Source organism: Leptodactylus fuscus, chromosome 4 (genome assembly GCF_031893055.1).
Source record: "Leptodactylus fuscus isolate aLepFus1 chromosome 4, aLepFus1.hap2, whole genome shotgun sequence".
NCBI classification, from domain to species: domain Eukaryota; kingdom Metazoa; phylum Chordata; class Amphibia; order Anura; family Leptodactylidae; genus Leptodactylus; species Leptodactylus fuscus.
The window spans coordinates 113,972,935-113,991,062 of record NC_134268.1 but is presented as its reverse complement, the minus strand read 5'-3'; positions in this window follow the sequence as shown (position 1 = coordinate 113,991,062).

Here is an 18,128-nt window from a genome sequence, read left to right as displayed (position 1 = left end):
GCACAGCAGAGAGCTTCAGTGTTTTAACAAAATGAATTATTAACTGTAGCTCCAGCTTATGGGAAGGAAAAATCTATAGCAGTGGAGTTATTTGCCAGCCAGTACTCTATAGATAACAAAGGTGGCTATAGCACACGTTGTTCCAGCCCTGCTCTTTAACCCATTATCCACAACAAAGATAAGAAGTGTAACAATAGTGGGGTAAATAAACGATTGTGGAGGACAGTGTGTCCCACTCCCCCACAGGCTAGGTGGTTGCACATTATCATTACCTTTGTTAATTTTGGGGTATTTTATACCACATTTTTGTTATGTTGTCTTGTACTAAGTATAGCTTTTAATACATATCAATAAAAGTGAATTTTTAATACGTCCCTGATAGTTACCTACCTATCTCCAATTTTTGTTTGAGATATACATATTAGACAACACCTTTTCCTATGTCTTGTTGTGTCTCCTTATAAGTACCTTTACTCCAATGTTGCGCATCTTTTGCAATTGCTTTTCTGACAAGGTGATGATAGAATGTCACACAATAACATGCATGTCTCTTATGTACTTCCTGATCACACATGTGATGGCGGCCACTTCTGTTAATTTGGCATTTGTTCAGCCTTGTTAAAAACCAATTTGTAATATCCAGATTAAACCTCCACTCTTAAATGTTGTGTAAAGGAATTGTATTAAATATTAATCTCGTCTTTAAGAGGTGGGTCAGTAACGACAAATTCTTTAAAATTAGTTACTGTGACCTCTGCATTGCTCATTAGAACCCACAGAAGGTCCCATGGGACAGTATCTCCCTATGGACTGTGCTGTCATGTGGTGTTCCAGTAGACTACAACAACTGTTGATGTCTATTTGTCATTATGGCCATATGAGTAAGGGATCTCTAAAAGAAGGTATAACAATAATGAATGTATTATTTCTGTATTATTTCTGTATTTTCAAATAACATAGCCTTTTAGATTTCATTCAGACGCTTCTTAAACTCTTGGAATACAGCTAAATTACCAATCAACATTTTCTTATGTTTTTATGTTATCACATTCTATAAGCCATACCGTATTTACTCTGTAGTTGGTGTTGCTGACCCAGGGGTCTCCGTCCTAATTCCTGACAAAACTGGACAGGGGACGGCTTGCTGGCGGTCAGTTTTAAAACCTATTCATTGAATGAGTTCTTAAAGCAAGCCACCAGTGTCCATATGCAGCCTTTCCATGGGGAAAGCATTTTTTTGCAAGGACACAAAGTTGGACATGCAGGACTTTGTGTCCATCAAAAAAAAAAAAGTTTTCCACGGAGAGGCTGCAAACGGACACTGGCAGTTTGCTTTAAAAACCCATTCAAATGAAAGAGTTTTAAATCAGTAAGCCATCTTCTATCTATTTTCTCCAAGGATTAAGACAGAAATATGGTGGGTTGACAGGGGCTCACAGGGACGCAAGTGTGAGCATGCACTACATGGTATATTTGTGTACATGCTATATAACATAGTACTGAGTGGGGCTGTGTTCCAATACCTAATTTGCCTACCTTAGTAAGGCTACATTCACAACTGCAACAATGTCTTAGTTGGAGATTCTGGTGTAGTGTTCACTGAAATTTGGTGGAGGTAAAAGTCCTGCACGGAGTCTTCCTCTTGTTTCAATTTAAAAACATTAGATACCCAATGGACTTCATGTGTTACTGTTTTAGTGATCCACTTCTCTGTTGTTCGGGAGCCCCAAACCTATTGTAAACTTTGAAAATTTGAGAAATTTGCTATAAGTATAACTATGAATCTTTGTAACTATATAACCATAGTGTTACATTTTCCAGCCTAATTTTCTTACAAAAAGTGGCGTACAATAAATACTTTGCTCCACATTTATTATGAGTTTTAGGCACTTTTTGAACCTTGCTTAATAAGAATTATGCATTAACTGGAAAACATTTGTGGCTTAAGATGTGCCAGCTTAAACCATAATTTTGGCACTGTACATGCCCACCAATAGGTGATGTAAAGTTACAAAAAATTATTTATCTCTTTAATCCACCGTTAAAATACTGTGCATGTTGGGTATTTAAATACATTGCCATGACAGCCAGGAGTCTATTGAAGGCTTCCAGGCTTGTCTGGCATATATTTGCATTTGTTCTATGCAGCCTGTAATACAAGTGTCAAAATGTTACAATGAATTGCAGTTAGGGAGCATAATTAGCAAAGCCTGGGCCCCATAGCAAACTTTTGAATCGCCCCCCCCCCCCCCCGCACATGACATAGTGCCTCCTTTCCTGGCCCTGACACAGTGACCCCTATGGGGCATAATATAAATTTAAGGTTCGGCAAAATCTGAAATTTTTGGGGTACACAACCCACAAACTTTTATTATACTCTTTTCAGACCCCAGAGTATAATGATTGGAGGATCAGGGGCTTATGTGGGGACACAGACATGGGTTACACTGGCGCCTTTATGCATTGCAACACCGGCTTGACACACGTATCAATTTTATTATTCCACATTAAACCGAAATATATAGAATTACCAAGCGTGGCCGTGCTAATTAAAAATTAGGTACATATGAGAATACATATAAGTCCTTGTGGACTCCAGAAATAGGTCAACTTGTATCACACCTTTTTGGTACGTAATCAAGCTATGTATGCTGAAAAACGTGGGGCTGCGTCTATGGCTTATGACTCAAAGGTAGAAAGAAATCACAGGACAATGATTGAGGGATATACCCCCAAAAAATACCAAAAGCGCGCTCCCTTCAGTAAAGATAAGTTCTGGTATGCTGATGTATCAAAATAAAAAGGATTTATTTAAGATGACGCGTTTTGGGGTTCTCTGGTACCTCACACGTACCACCCCTTCATCAGATCTCTCGGAGTTCTAGAAGGTTTGCACATTTGTGTTATTCCACATTAAATAAATATGGCATGCAGTTACAGCTTGTTCACATGACATAGTCCCCAAACCTGATATTATAGTATTGATATTGCACTTGTGACTAGAGATGAGCGAACAGCGTACGATTGAATAGCTATTCGATCGAATTTCAGGCTGTTTGAGGTATTTGATTCCAATCGAATACCACGCGGCAAACACAGTAAAAATTCATATCCCTTCCCACCTTCCCTGGCACTTTTTTTGCACCAGTAACTGTGCAGGGGAGGTGGGACAGGAACTACGACAATGGAGGCATTGAAAAAAAATTGGAAAAAGCCATTGACTGCTGAAATCAGGTGACCTCTGATTCATAAGAATAGTGTCGACCATGATGGTCTCATTTTAGTTTTGGAGAGATAGGGAGAGAAACAGATTTTAGCATTGTCTAGGCAGGAATACATTCTAATAAAACAGCTATTTTCAGAGCTACACTGCAGGAACACTGAACACATACAGTGAACATGCCAATCATGCAGCAGGGAAGCAGCAAGGGACGTGGGCGAGGATGTGGATATCCAGCTGGGTATGCAGTCCACAGTCCAGGTACTGGAGAGAAGCTGCCAGCACCCGCTTCACTCATCCTCCTCCTCCTCCTCCTCCTCCTCCTCCAATCCCAGCCCCTTCACCCTAATATAATACTTAAAAAACCTCACTGAGGTTACCTCATAAATTTTTTACAGCTCCCCCCAAGGGCCTGAAAATCAATTTTTTAGGGCTCCCCCACAAGGGCCTGCAATTCAATGTTTTAGGGCTCCACCCCAATTTGTGGCCGCAAAATTACGCACACAAAATTACGCATATTATATGCCCGTAACAACCCATTGAAATGAATGGGATCTGTTTTGAGCGCTCACATTCTGACACGTGTATACGTGCCAGAATGTGCACCCGCAAACTCTGTGTGAACTGGCCCTTAAGGCTGACTGCTGGTTGCTTGTGCTGCAGCATTTGGAGTTGGGTCTGTCAGCCTTGTGATGAACTCCTCACACACACACACTAACACACACACGCACACATACACACACATCCACAATGACAGTTAAGGGTGGGTACTGTTGGATTTCCCATTGCTTATTCCATCTGTGGTTGTCATGGGCAACGTGATTTAAAGGGGTGCAAACAATTGGGGAAGAAAAAAGGTTTCCAGGTATTTTTCCACTTTCATAGAGGTTTTTTCGAGTGTGGAAAGTGTGTAGTTGATAGGCTGTGATAGTGGGGTAAAACTGTGACTTGGGCATGTAAGATGCCCCCAGGTATGCTTCCCCTGCTGTCCCAGTTGCATTCCAGAGGTGTTAGTATCATTTGCTGAGGTGTGATAGTAGACTTGGTGACCCTCCTGAGTCGAATAGTGGGATCCCCTGAAACAAAGCATTTTCTCCCATAGACTATAATGAGGTTCGATATTCGATCGAATAGTCGAATATTGAGGGGCTATTCGAAATTAATAACGAATATCGAATATTTTACTGTTCGCTTATATCTACTTGTGACCCAATGATTAAACTAATACTTTGATTACACTATTGAACCAGTATTTGCAATGTATGTCAGCTCAGACCTGCCATTATTTTCTGCGCGGACTTTCTGTTACCATTATAGCTATGGGAAAGCTGCCGGCGTTTCCGTAGATATAATTAATATGCTGTGATTTCCAAAATTGCACCAGTTTTGGAAATCGCAGCATTATTACGCTGTGGATTTTAAAGCAAAGTGGGCATGGGATTAGCATGAATCCCATCCACTTTGCTGTTACTGTGTAAGGCAGCGATTTTTCCCACGGCATTTCCACCGCGGGTAAATCTGGGCATTTCCAGCCCGTAAGGCCCCGGCCTAATGGTGTAATGTGCAATATGTGCAATAATGTCACAATGTGTCACTGATATGTTAGTTTTAATGTAGCACGTTCAAACATATAAAGATGTAGGAATTTTACTTTGTTGCTTTTGATACTTAATATGTTTTGTCCTAAACACTTTACAATCTAATGGACTACAAAAAATGTAATATTCTGGTTTATTTTTTGTAAAATGGTTTACCTTTACCTGTCTTATATTAGGTCACTCAAAATGATTGCTCTTTGTGTAAAGTTGTAGTACTGTGTCAGGTGCAGTAATTTGGGTTAAATATTAACGGCAAAGATTATATCTATTTTTTTAAAAAAACTAATAACTATAATTTTGCAAACTACTTAATGAGTTACAACTAGCAATCAAGTATATAAGAGCAAAGTGAAATATTCTTCTTATTGGAGTGCATGACTGAAGTACTCTTGTACTAAAATAGATGTGCAAAACCCAAAGGTGCATGTGCTAATCACTCATCTGGAATAAAAGAGAAAAGTTTCGGTTTTTTGTAACAAGCAAGAAAAAAAGCTTTAGAAAAATGCCCAAATGGCATGTAATTTAGGAAATGCATTTGCATAATTGTCTAAAACAACAATATGTAAAAAATGACAAGAAACTGTGCCAGTGCTACAGTAATGTACCAAAGATGTCATTTGGCATGTTTCTTTCAATAGAAGGCGGCGGTATACAGTATATACACTGATACCAAAAAATAAAAACTATGTTTACATTCTATAAGATGATCCAGAGCCTGCTTGAATGAAGATTGAAAAATTATCTTATTAATTAATAATTAAAATGGTAGGGCTAAGATCAAGTAAAGCAAATGAATATAAATATTCAGGCTTCAGACTAATGAAGAGGTGATTATTGTATAGATAAATACACTTATGCCTCCTTTGCACATAGGATGTATACCTGGCAAGTTTCCACTATGTATAGTAGCCATATAGTTTCATCAGAGGTGCCTTGAATATTGGGTGAAGCAACAATTTAATCTGCTACATTACTCCACTAACAACACGTATATCCCTGCTCCCAGCACTAATGGACAATGATCACCTCTATATCAGTCTGGGTTGTGGTCTCTCTTACGCTTATACATTTATGTGTGTGGTGGTTGTGAGTGTTGCAGTATATGTGCCCATTGCTCTCAACACTACATGTAACGTTGAGCGTGATCTGGCACGTATACATGTGCCGGCAGATGACGCGCTCAAAATGCTCCCATTCATTTCAATGTAAAGACAAAAGGGGAGAGACACCGAGCGCTCAAAGTGTAGTATTATAAAGAGCTTAACATAAGGTGATTATAAGAAAGCATATAACCAGTTGGCCTCTCACCTGTCAAATCCGGTTTGGATCCAGGGGAGAGTGGCAGCAGAACCAGCAGAACACCGGATTACCGGAGGAATGAAATATAGAGAAACACAAGTCCGCGCTCACTGGCAGATTTAGGTGATTATTGAATAGTCGAATGTTAAGATAGACCATAGAGAATTTATTGGTACAGAACAAGGACAAGCACGACGCGTTTCGGACCACCACGGGTCCTTTCTCAAGTGCAGAAAAAAGCTGTAAAAAAATTATAAAAATATCCATATAAAGATATATATAAAATAAATAGATAGAAATCCATTATAAGGTATTGCATCAAGCCCCTAGGTTTTAAACAGGACAGAAAAAGATCTAAATGACACTGGGTAAGTCCATCTAGAAAATTGAACGTGGCAAATAAACAAACATTTTTTATAAAAAGCGAGGGTGAATACTAACAATATATAGGAGCCTAGTATCCAACTCAGTAAAAGCTCATTAAGGTTATACAGGATCAATAGAGAACAAGGGTTAAAAAGCATAAAACAATGATAGCATGCCTATAAGATTGACACCGAGCATTCAAAAATGCAAAATGCAAAAGCAGACCTCATGGGTTTTCATTAGCATGAATTGACTTTAAAAAAGTTTTGTTACTACAATAAGCTTATCAATTGAGCATAATGCTCAAGGAGTAGTTTAGCCATTAAGGTCAGAAATCAAGATGACAATAGAAATGAAAGTTACTTTGGTCAATCGTGACCGTTTGCTAGACTTGAATACATTGACTACTGTGCTAACAGGATGCAGATTGTATTGTGCACTTGAACTGAACCCTTAGCCAGGTGATCAAAGTGATGAGTAGGTAAAGAAGTCTTACCTGAGTACGCCGGGCGAGATGCATGATTGCCCGTCTCGTAACCGGACTATTTAAACATTGCCCCATGTATGATGTGACGCCGGGCATACGTCATCATGTGGGGACGTGCATGCGTGTCATTCTAAAAAGACGCGCATGTGTAGTTATTAGATCCCCTGGAGTGCGCGCGTGGTCTCACGTCAAGGTAAGCTCGCGCGAGACTTAGCAGAGGCTTTCCAGTGCGCATGCGTCCCCCACTTAAGGGAGCGCATGCGTAGGTGGCTCCAGCTTCAACGGGAGCTAGACCGTATCTTACTTGTTGATAATAGAAGGAACATATTACGATGACCAGCACTATTCTGTACTATTACAGTAATCAACAATGGAGCTGAGGTTTCTATTGCTAATAAAGCACTATATGTTAGGAGAAAGGTAAGGATCCTATACTAGATTCCTAAATTTCTATAGGGAATGAAGGAAATTCAACTGGATAGTGGGAATACCTAATTTCAAGGGGACATGCAGAAATCCCAATAGTGTTAGTATAGAGAGTAGTAACATATGATGTGGGTGTGACAATAACCTAACCGATTGGGTGATCCAAACTATATGACGAAGAGTGGAAATAATTGGGTTAAACATCATCGTCATTTAGTCACAGTGATAAAAGAATCAGATATAAATCTATATGTAGATATGAAAGCCCATAGTGTCAGCTGTATAATAGAAGAAACCGTGGGCTTTTTTAATTTTTAGTGACATCCTCAGAAGCTATGTTCAGGCCAGCCGGCTGAAGAGTGTTCAGCCTGAACATCCAGAACATCTCTTTTCTATTGAGACTATGGAGTCTATCTGGTAAGGAAATGGGGACTGTATCAATTGCAGTGATCCTAAATTTTTCTGCACTTGAGAAAGGACCCGTGGTGGTCCGAAACGCGTCGTGCTTGTCCTTGTTCTGTACCAATAAATTCTCTATGGTCTATCTTAACATTCGACTATTCATTAATCACCTAAATCTACCAGTGAGCGCGGACTTGTGTTTCTCTATATTCCATTCATTTCAATGGGAGTTAGGAGTGTATACGCCGTGTTATTTTTGCGCCCGTGATTTTTCATGCCAGATCACGCTCGACGTTACATCGTGTGAATGCACCCTAATTCAAAAGCTTATATATTTATGTGAATTTGGTTGCCCTCTTTATAGCCCTTCCCAAAAAACCTGAATACTTATGTGGATTTGGTTGGCTTTATTTCAGTCCTACCCAGAAGCCTGAACTTATATATGAATTCAAATATGAATTTGGCTGTCCACAGCTCACTATGTTAATTGTTGAGTACTAAACTTGTTTAGGTATTCTTTCAATCAGGTACTTTAGAATACTATAACTTGCTGAAAGGGTTAATGTTAGTGGTTTGGTTAATGTTAGGCTGGGTTTCACACAGAGTTTTTGGTGAGATTTTTGGTGCTGAATCCGTGTCAGAATCCACGTGGAAAAAAAAGCCTCCCCATAGAATTCTATGGGTTCTGCTAGCTTTTTTTTTTTCCGGTAGCAGATTTTTTCTGCTAGTGGAAAAAAAACTTCCTTTAGCCAGATTCCGCCTGCAAAAACGAACGCAGTTAATAGGAGGCGGAAAATCCAAGTGGAATTGGCAAAAATGCCTGGAAAAGCCGCTATCAGTTTTGTCAAGGGCCATACACTGTGCTGGAGGAAAAATGAATTTCCTAATTCCTGAAGCAGATTTTTTCCTTGCCAAAATCTTTGCAAAAAAACTCAGTGCGAGTGTACCCTCACAATAGAGTCCTATGTAATCCGCTTTTTTTTTTCCACTATCATTTTTTTTCCACTAGTGGAAAAAAGAAGTGACATGTCCTTTCTTCAGGTGGATAACGCATGAAAAAACAAATGGGAGTCAATGGGAGGCGGAAAAAATGCTAGCAGTTTTTTCAAGATCCATACACTGTGCTGGAGCAAAAGAACCAAAAACTAAGAATGCCTCAGAAAACACTACAAAAAACGCATCATGTAAAAATCCACTTCAAAATCCATTTCCTAATTCCTGAAGCAAATTTTTTCCTCTCCAAAATCCTCACCAAAAAACTCAGTGTGAACCCAGTCTTAGTGTGTTGGTAACCAAGGATAGAGAGGAGGCTAATGTCATTGTGCTGTCGCTGTAGAAAGTCTAAGTCTAGAAAAACCAAGAGGTAATTTGCAGGTTTTATTGCATCTAAGTGGGGAAAAGGCCCCATGTTACGGAACACAGCTGAAAAAAAACACAGCAGAAAAAATACAGCAGAAATGTGTTGCGTTTTTTTCCAAAACGTCTTTCAAGCTAAGGCCCCACGGGACGTCCTGCCAGAAAGTTAGCAAAGTTTTCCTCCGAGGACTTCCTGTGAAAATTATACCTTTGTGGAAAGTACCGGCGTTTCCGTAGGTATAACTGACATGCGGCAATTTCCAAAACTTTGCCGGTACTGTAAAAATCCACAATTTTTCCCCACGGTGTTTCTGTTGCTTGACAAATCGCAGCATTTCCATCCTGTGGGGCCCCAGCCTCATTGTGTTTTTTCTGAGTTTTTTCTGTGGATTTTCTTCCCTTATTAAACCTGTAGGGAAAACGCAAGCATTTCCACAAGTTTATTTGACTTGCTGTACGGGCGGGAAAATCATCGAAAATCAGATTTTAAAAACAATCCTGAAATCTCAAGAGCGGCTCAACCCTACCCCATAAACATAAAGTAACTAGGATAGAACGATCAGGATCGGGAAACATGAGATCCGATTGGCGATCAAGCAAATTTCACGATCGGGAAAAGGGTTACATGAGTTTTCAGGTCAAAATTTTGACCTGAAAACTCGTGTAACCCTTTTAATGGAATGAAATAAAAGTTAAATTTTATATATTGGACGTCTCTTGGATCCTTTTCCGGTATTAAACAGAGCGTTTTACCTGAAGCTTCTTATCGTAACCTGGTCTGAGTTCATACAGCGGCTCTTTGTCTCTTGAAATTATGAAGGGATTCTTTATATGGTGAGCTGAAATTAATTTTTGGTTTGGTTTCCGTACCACAGAAATGGTCGATCTTTAAGGGACATAGTAAGCAAACTGAATTACCCCAAATTGACAGTGGCCTATGTGATTACGAAGTGGTAAGGTGAACGGTGATTGTCAAAATATGCTCTGAGTGCTGGCCAGAGAAACCGCTCCCAACTGGTGGCTCACATATACCAGGAGTTTCAACAGGCATCCGGGAGTATTGTGGCGCTAAATATCATCCGTAAGGAAGCATCTGCTGGGTTCTACCAACTATTGTATATGAACAAATGTTGTTTTCTATTCTACCACAGGTGTCCACATACTTATTGGTAGGCAGTGTATAACTTCTGCTATGAGTGATCTGCTTGAACAGCGGTTGGAGGGGCACAGCTGTGAAAAATATAAGCAAGTTGCACAATTAAAAGCCCAGGTTCTGGATCTAAATGAACGAATGCAAGACCAAGATATATCAATAACTTGGCATGGATTTTGCTGTTTAGGAACAGAACAGGTGCAGGAGGTATTGATAGCATGGAGGTGCAAGAAAAATGAGGCAGCTAGCTGGGTAACTATATGGCAGGAGAAATGGGGACGTGTCAGAGAGATTAACTGTAAGCCTATTGGCCCAAGATGTATGTCTATTTAGTGTAGGGTCTCATGTGAATGTGGTCGCCTTGTTGGGGAAGGTCGACTTTTACTGATTGATCAAATATGTGCAGCTAAGAATCTCTAATTTATATTGGTAAATAATAGGTAATAGTATTACATTTTCAACTCTATTTCTATATAGGCCAGTGATGTGCACAAAGTGCTGTATGTAAATATTTAGCTATATACATACACAAACACACTTATACAGCTCTGTAAAAAATTAAGAGACCACAGCAAAATTTTCAGTTTCTCTGATTTTCCTCTTCATTGGTATATTTTGGAGTAAAATGTACATTGTTCTTTTATTATATAAACTACAGACAACATGTCTCCGAAATTCAAAGCAAAACATTTTGTATTTATTTGTAGCAAATGAGAAATCGTCAAAATAATAAAAAAGAAGCCATGCTGTCAGACCTCGAATAATGTAAAGAAAACAAGTTCATATTCATTTAGAAACAACATTTCCTGTCGTCATACAGCAGCACAATGTGGGGTATTTCTGCCCCTGCGTGCTGGTAGGACAGATGGAATATTTTAATCAGCAATTAATTTAAATATGTATGACTAGGCCCTATAAGAGGGCACAGAGACCTCCCCCCACGTATTTTTTTCTGTTCTTTGGACAGTAGGACAGGTGAGGAGGACTTTGTGTCCTCCTTGACCAGGGTTTTGGGGGTTTTGTTACCTCTCCTTGGCCTGTGTACGAGGTCCCAGTCTTTTTCTTTTGTTCATCTTCTTTGTTTTCTACCTAAGGCAGAAATGAGAGAAGAAAGTTTAGTTTGCGGGCTGCCTATCTGGTCAGTTAGCCGCAGTGCGGCCTGGTCCAGTTAGGCTCCACCCGCTTGCAATTAGACCGCGTTTGTGCGGCCCTGTTTTGAACCACACTTGCGGCCTTGTTTAGCTGCGCTCGCGGTCTGGCCGTGCTGCGGCTTGTTCTGGCCGCGCTCGCAGTCTAGTCTGGCTTACCTTAGTGGCAGGATCTTGTGGCCTACTTCCAGTCGCTTGGCTCCACTTCCAGCCTGCTGCTAGGCTGTCTTTCTTGTGAGGGGCGGGCCTTGGGCGGTGTTGGTTAGCTCTCCGCCCCTTGCGGCCAGCTCCTTGCTTGTGGGGCAAGATCTTTATGTTTTATCCCTGCTTTTCTTGCAGAGTCTCAAGGTTCTGAACCCCTTTGTTCTCATTTATTTTGGAGTGCAGGGCTTTGTTGGCAGCGGGTGGCCACGACCCTTCCGGCCCCTTCCCTATTGGAGATCTTCCTCTGGGGGCTCTGGGCCTTACTAGTTACTAGTGGGGCTTGCTGACACTAGCCTGTATTTGTGTAGCCGTTGCTTTATTGCTTTGGAGCTTCTTGTGCTATTCAGCTCAATTATTCAAGCACTGGGTGGCCTCTTCTGTGAGTATGCAGGTCTTGCTATTATTCCTATGGTCATACACTAACGTGTTTGTTCCTTCCGTAGAGTGAGTGGCTTGTAGCCCAGTATGTCTTCTACTACCCCTCCGCCGGAAGACCATAGAAGACGGAAATCTCCTCTAAGAGGAGGCATCAGGCCTGCGCTGAACGTGAAATTCCCCTGCCTGATGGTAGGTTTTTTTCTCACCAAAAAAAAAACTGAGGGAAAATACATATTTTTCTTTCCCCTTTGGCCCAGGCTATGTATGGACCCGCTGCTGTTCTTGCAGAGGCCCTCCTCCTGAGAACATTTCTACTGGAGATGTTATTGTCTGGGTAAGAGACTTCATAGTGAGCTTTTTTCTTTTTCATGACCGTCCAGCTGTTGGCCCTTCTTTCTTTCTCTTTTCTAAGGACATCAGGGATTCCATTTCCCACATTGCCAAGAAACAGCGCACTGATAGGCGTTCTTTGTCCTTGCCATCGCTGGTGCGATTAACCATGGACGACCAAACTGTTTCTTCGGACGAGGATGTCAATTCCAGCAGACCCATACTCCCTATGGATAAGATGGGGGAAACTGCTGAAGTCCATCCGGTCAGGTGACCAGGATGTTGATAGGTAAGCCTCCTCGTCCACCTCTGGGGGGTGGAGGGCCTTCCATGTGGACGCAGCCCTAGCCAGGTTGATGGAAACGGAATGGAAACATTCAGAAGGAGCTCATCTAGCCTCCAGAGTATTTAGAACCCTGTATCCGATCTCCCCACCCCAGCTGGATTGATGGAGCCCTCCACCTAAGGTGGATATGGCTGTGGCGAATCTCTTCCGCCATACCTCTGGAGGCACCTCTGGAGGACGGCTCTAATTTGCAAGACCTGCTGGACCGACGCGTGGACGGGACCCCTAGGAAATGTTATTCGGCCTGCTCTGCGCAAACTTCAGTGGCCATATCCTCCACCCTTGTAGCTTACAGTCTTCGTTCTCGACTTCAACAACTGGAATGAGATATCGATTCTGGGGTCGCTAGGGATGATATTCTCTCTCATCAATGTCCTTCCTGTTCACTACTGCCGATTATCTGGGCATGACGTCCTGTCAACAGTTAAAGGTAGCTTCTAAGGGAATGGCACTGCCACCCGGAGACCCCTCTGGCTTAGGCCCAGGAGGTTGGACACAGCCTCAAAGTTCGCCTTGTGTACCCTTCCATTCCAGCCTGCAGGCTTTGGGCACATCCTGGACAATTTGATGGAAGGTTTGGCGGACACCAAAGGCAAATCGTTAACCCAATCTGCAAGAGGAAGACGAGAGCCCTCTGGTATAGGTCCCAGACCACAGCCAGGTAGGTGCTCAAGATTCCGCCAAGAGACTCTGGACATGGTCATGGTAGAGATGACCTAACCTAACCAGGAGGAAGCCTAACCTTTGACGGGTTCTCACTCCCTGTGGCTGACATCCCTGTGGGAGGTCGACTCTCCCACTTTCTTCCTGTGTAGCAAACTTCCATTCAGAACCCCTGGGTACTCCAAGTCATTGAGAGAGGTTACGCCATCAAATTATCACTGTCACCTCTAGACCGCTTTGTGTAAACTTGCCCTCTCCCTGTCACTCGACAGTCCATTTTGGAGAACTCCATCAGGAGTATATTCAGAAGGGCGCCTTGGAAAACGTCCCTTCTTTGGGCAAGGCGAGGTGAGGGTCACACTAGACCAAAGGGTCTCAACTTGCATGTACCCATTGTTCAACCACACAGGAGGTTCCTCAGGATTGCCAGCCAGATCCCCGGTCACAGGGAGCATTACCAGTTTGCCGCTCTACCCTTCGGCATTTTATCCGCTTCTCACACCTTCACCAAGGTGGGGGCTCCAGTCGCCGCCGCTCTCAGGCTTCAGGGCCTGTTCATAGTTCCCTATCTGGATGACTGGCTTATAAAAGCTCAGTCACTCCCAGTCCTCCAACGTCATCTTCTGTTAGCCACCTCCTTCCTGCAGAGGGTACGGAGGCTAATCAATTGGGAGAAATCAGAGGTGACGCTATCCACCCGGAGGAAGTTTCTAGGTTTCCTTCTGGACTCAGAGACCCTGCAGATCTCACTTTCCATCCCAAGGTGATTGAGAATTCAGGCTGCTGCCCATTTTCTCTACAAAACAAGGCGGGTATCTGTCAGAACTGCCAGGAGAGGCCTCGGCCTAATGTCATCCTCGACCAGAGCAGTACGTTGGGTTTCATAGCATTTGCATCCCCTCCAGATGGAAGTGTTGAGCATCTGGAACAGGTCTCCACAGGGGTTGCACAAAAGATCTGCCTTTCTCCCGGTACCCGTCTTTCCCTCAGATGGTGAATACACCTGACAGATGGAAGGTCCTTAATCCAACCAGTTTGGACTCTGTTGACGACAGATGCATTCCAGACAGGATGGAGAGCCCATCTGGAAGCGAGGACTGTTCAAGGGTATTGGGTGTAGCCCGAAAGAGCTATCCTCCAATCAGAGGGAACTCAAGGCGATATACCTGGCACTTGTGCACTTTGCAGCATACCTCAAGGGAAAGGCGGTCAAAGTGCGAAACGTCAACATGATGTCAGTGTCATACCTAAACAAACAGGGAGGTACCAGGTCCAGACATCTCCTGAAAGTGACAAATCTGATATTTGCCTGAGCCGAGACGAACCTGACCCAGTTGACCGCTGTTCACATCAAGGGCTCTCTGAACATAGTAGCAGATCGGTTGAGTCGAGGTATTACCGTATCAAGAGAATGGTCCCTCTATCCAGAGGTGTTCCAACATATTGTCCAGATGTGGGAGCTTCCAGAAGTCTACCTCATGGTAACCCGACTCAACACCAAGGTAGAGAAGTTCTGCTCTCTGTATCAGTAGGACGATCCCTTGGCAGTGGATGCCCTGTCCATCCCATGGAGGTTCAGGCCGGTCTATATATTCCCTCCAGTTCCCATCATACCCAGGGTATTGATGAAAATAAGACAGGACCAAGTCCAAGCGATCGCCATCATTCCGTTCTGGCCATAAAGGACTTGGTTTGCCCAGCTCATACAGATGAGTCAAGGCATTTACTGGAGGCTTCCCCCTCTCCCAGACCTGGTCACTCAAGGTGGACAGAGATGCCAGGATCTGGTAGATTCAACCTGACAGCCTGGAGGTTGACCAGTCCCTACTACTGAATAGTGGACTGTCAGAGGCAGTCTTGAGAACACTTGCCCATGCAAGAGAAGATTTCACCAACAAGAATTATCGCAGGATCTGGAGGATATTTGAAGCCTGGTGCTCTGAACGCAGGATTGTTTCTACTAACCCCTCGGTGGGGTCGGTTTTGGACTTTCTACAGGACAGCCTAGACAGAGGACTAGCCCTCTCTACCTTAAAGGTACACGTGGCGGTCCTGTCCGCCTATCTGGGGAGGCATTTAACTCAACACCCTTTACTTGGTAATTTTCTAAAGGGCGAAACAAGGATCAGACCTGCTGTCTGAGCTCCAGTTCAGCAGTAGGACCTGGGGATGGTCCTTTCGGGTCTTTGCGACTCCCCATTTGAGCCGCTAGAGCAGGTAGATCTGAAATTCCTGGCCTACAAGACAACCTTCTTGCTTGCAATTGCGTCAGCCAAGAGAGTGGGAGAGCTTCAAGCGCTCTCTTCCAAGGAACCCTATACCTCTTTCTTTGAGGACAGTGTACAATTACGTTTTTGCCAGAATTCAGACCCAAAGTCCGTTCACTGGCAAATCTAAATCAGCTTATATCTTTGCCAGTCTTTTTTCCTGCTCCCTTCTCGCCTGAGGAGTTAAGGCTTCATGCACGGAAGCTTTCAGGAGATCTGAAAATCTCCTGATTAATACACTGTATAGCATTCAGCCAATCAACGCTAGTTCTGCAGGAGGCTTGTCTTTGCATGATGTGATATGTGAAAAATCCATACCGCGCTATGATCCTTTATGCCAGAAAAGAAGTGTCCCCTTAATAATAATGTGTCCTCATAATCACATGTACCGTACAGGGTTAATGGCATGTCAGCAGGCGCGGGGTGTTGCTTTTGCTTTTACTCGATAGTTCCCAGTGCTGACTGCCCAAGTACCGCAACTTCCTCCTATGTAACTTCCACACTAAACCCATTTTTACCTCACTCCCCCTCTCCTTACTCTCTTTTTCCACTTCCCTCCCATACACCCAACTCCTGTCTCTCTAGCTATCCTGCCCTTCGCTCCCTACTCAGCCCAACTCTGGACCCCATTATATACTTTCCTCTCTTCCTTCCAGGCTTCTTCCTGTGGGATACCCCCCCGTGTGTGCTCTTCTTCCAGCACTGTTCTGTGTGATGATCCACCTCTACTGTGCATGGGAGCTGTGCAGTAGAGGTGGATTATTGGCAACAGTGCAACAGAGGAGTGCTTGGAGATGTGGTGACAGTCAGAAGAGAAGGAGGAGTCATCCTGCAGGATGAAGCCTGGAAGGTAAGTATGATGGAGTAGATGGGGTGGTAGTAGTAGTGATAATCCGTTTCCAGAATAATCAGAAAATGTCCCTGGGGTGGTCACATGAGTGCCCCAGGGATATGGGTAAATATACATTTTGATTAATTATGTTATTTAGAAAGAAGGAGGGGAGGAGTGTGATTAGATTAGTGTAGGGATTTATATTTATCCCTGACAACCCCTTTAAAAGGGCTCTATCACTGGGAAAAGTCATTTTTATCTAAACACATGCTTACATAGCCTATAGAAATGCTACTTCACACTTACCTTTAGTATGTAAGTTGACTCAGTGGTTTCTGAATAAGTCTGTTTTTATTAATATGCTAATGAGCTTTCAGCCAGCACAGGAAGTTCCCAGCAGCCTCCTCTCTTCTATTATCTTCTATGTGTGTGAAGCAAACAGGAAGCTGAGTCATCAGCAGCAGCAGCAGCCTCCCATAGGAAACAACAGGAGAGGAGTGCATGATGTATAGTGCAACAGTCTAATTAGCATATGAATAAAAAATAACTTATTCAGAAACCACTGAGGCAATCTATATACTAAAGGTAGGTGTGGAATAGACTTTCTAAAGGCTATGCAAGGATGTGATTAGTTAAAAATGAGTTTTCCCAGTGATAGAGCCCCTTTAAGCTCCCCACAGCCAGCAGCACTCATGCAGACCCAAACCATGAAACTCCCACTACCATGCTTGACTTTAGGCAAGACACATTTGTCTTTGTACTCCTCACCTGGTTGCCTCCATTCATGACTGATATGATCTCAACCAAATAAGTTTATCTTGGTCTCATCAAACCAGAAATGCACCAGTTTTTTAAAGGGTTTTTTTTTTTGCACCAATAACGCTGTGTTTACATAACATGGGGCCCTGCCTGAAGCTAATGCCCCATGTAGTGAAATACAGCAAAAAAAAAAAATACTGGGGAAAAAAATCTGCAGAAACGCATTGATTTTCTCGCAACATTCCGTCTTGAATCTGTCTCCTATTGCATTTAATGGGAGGCAAAAATCGCAGGAGAATGCAGAAAAAAATCAGGATTCCGTGGCTCATGAGTCCCTGCTGATTAGGTCCATTCATCTGGGCTTAATCAACAGAGGAAAGCCGCTACCGAATGTCCATTCAATCCCATACCTGTATATGGTGGGGGAAAATAAAGAGGAATTTCTTTTCATTTTCCACTGTGTGAACATAGCCTTAAAGGGATTCTATCTTTTAAACACAAATTTTTCTCCCTAACATGTCAAAATAGTGTTAAGAAAGGCTATTCATCTCCTACCTTTCCTTTTCTTCTCCGTGCCGGTGTGCAAATGAGCTCTCTCGCAGCACTGGGGGCGTCCCCAATGCTGCCAGAGAGCTCTTCAGTGCCACCTCCATCTTCTTCTGCGACGAGGTCTTCAATCGGGCCAATACTGTGGAAGCGGCCATTTTTCTTGTGGCCGTGGGCATGCGCAGACGGCTTGCCCTACGCCCGAGGCCTAGAAGTAGGAAGACGCCGCTGGAAGAAGATGCAGTGAAGACTTTGTCGCAGAAGAAAATGGAGGCGGCACTGGAGAGCTCTCTGGTAGCATTGGGGATGCCCCCAGTGCTGTTTGAGCGCTGGGGTCTGCCCACAGTG